Genomic DNA, 1,766 nt, shown 5'->3' on the forward strand with positions numbered 1-1,766 from the left:
TCCAAGAATTTGCCAAACTCTTCATCCTTCTTGAGCATGACAAGTCTTTGAGGAAAAGGGACTACTTGACCTTGTGGGTAAAGTGGAAGAGTCTTTTCAACCTTAGTGGTACTCTCCTCTTCTTCTTGAACCTGAATAGGCTCTTGTGTTGAAGGAGAAAGCTCTTCTTCAAAGTCCATCCCTTTTGGAGCAGTCACTTGGGGATCTCCCAAGGTCCGTCCACTCCTAAGTTCAATTCGATTGCAATGCTCTATTGGATTTACATCAGATTTTCCAGGAAATTGCCCTGGTGCTCTTGAAGATAATGAGGCTAGCTGGGCAATTTGGCTATCTTGGATCTTTTGATACTTTTCAGAATTATCCATTCTCTGAGTCAACTTCAAAATGTCTTGCTTCATTTCGTTTTGATTTGAGATAATTCCCTCAAGCATCTTTTCAATTTTAGAAAACTAATAGCCTTGAGAAGATTGTTGTTGCTAAAAATCCTGCTGCCCAGATTGAAAATTAGGTCTTGCCCCCATAGGTGGTCCTTGCTCTTGATTATTTCTATAAGAAAAATTTGGATGACTTTTCCACCAGGGTTGTATGTATTTGAGTATGGGTTGTTCTACCTCTGGTGGAAACCCATGATTGCATCACATTGCTCTAATTGATTGATTTGTGCAGAAATAGCTCCCAAAGGACATGAGTCACTAGAGTGATCAGTACTCCCACATACTTCACAAGTAGATATAATGGCATTGACCATATTTGAATTAGTCTCCATACTTTCTAATTTCTTTGTAAGAGCATCCAATTTTGCAAACATTAGGGTGACTGCATCTATATCAAATTTCCTTGATGGTTTAGTTGGGTTTGAATAAGAATAGCCACCACTTCTCTCATTTGCCCATTGATGATGATTTTGTGCTACACTTTCAATTATATCCTCAACTTCTTCTAAACTTTTGTTCATGAGTGCCCCTCCAGCAGCTGAATCAAGGAACACCTTGGTATGATAAATGATGCCATTATAGAATGTGTGTAACACTAACCACTTCTCCAAGCCATGATGTGGGCATTGTTTGAGTATATTGTTATATCTATCCCAAGCTTCAAATAAAGATTCTGAGTCAGCTTGTTTGAAACTTGCAATGAGATTCTTCATATGAGCCGTTTTGCTAGGTGGATAGAATTTGTCAAGAAATTATTGCTCACATTGCTCCCATGTGGTGATGCTATTTGGAGCTAAAGAGTTTAGCCATTGCTTAGCTCTGTCTCTTAAAGAAAATCCAAATAATAATAATCTCACTGCCTCAGAAGGAACATAATTCATTTTCATTGTGCCGCATATCTTATAGAAGACCTTCAAATGTTGATTTGGGTCTTCATGCGGTCCTCCACCAAATTGATTTTGCTGCACCATAGAAATAATAGCAGGTTTGATCTCAAAATTGTTTGCTTCAACTGAAGGTCTTGAAATGCTAGATCAAAAACCCCTAGCATAAGGTGTTGCATAATCCTTTAGTGGTCTATTAGCCATGCTAGAATGTTCTTGTTCTGTTTATTGTCTTTACAGAATTTTTCTTCTATGAAAGGTTCTATCTATTTCTAGGTCTAGAGGAAGAAGTTCTCATGTAAAGTTAGCTCTTCACATACACAAGAACAAGATTGCAAGATATATTTATTCAAAAGAAAAGAGAAAAGTTATATCAAAAGGAAAACAGAGAAAACTAGATTAGAATGCTAAAAATCAAGAATGCAGAATTAGAATCAGAATTAGAATT

General features: G+C 37.0%; 1 pseudogene; it reads left to right on the forward strand.

The window, feature by feature from the left end:
* The first annotated feature begins 1,043 nt into the window (after nt 1-1,043).
* On the forward strand, nt 1,044-1,141 carry LOC122028406 (annotated as a pseudogene).
* The last annotated feature ends 625 nt before the right edge of the window (nt 1,142-1,766 follow it).

Source organism: Zingiber officinale, chromosome 10A (assembly GCF_018446385.1).
Source record: "Zingiber officinale cultivar Zhangliang chromosome 10A, Zo_v1.1, whole genome shotgun sequence".
In the NCBI taxonomy this organism is placed as follows: domain Eukaryota; kingdom Viridiplantae; phylum Streptophyta; class Magnoliopsida; order Zingiberales; family Zingiberaceae; genus Zingiber; species Zingiber officinale.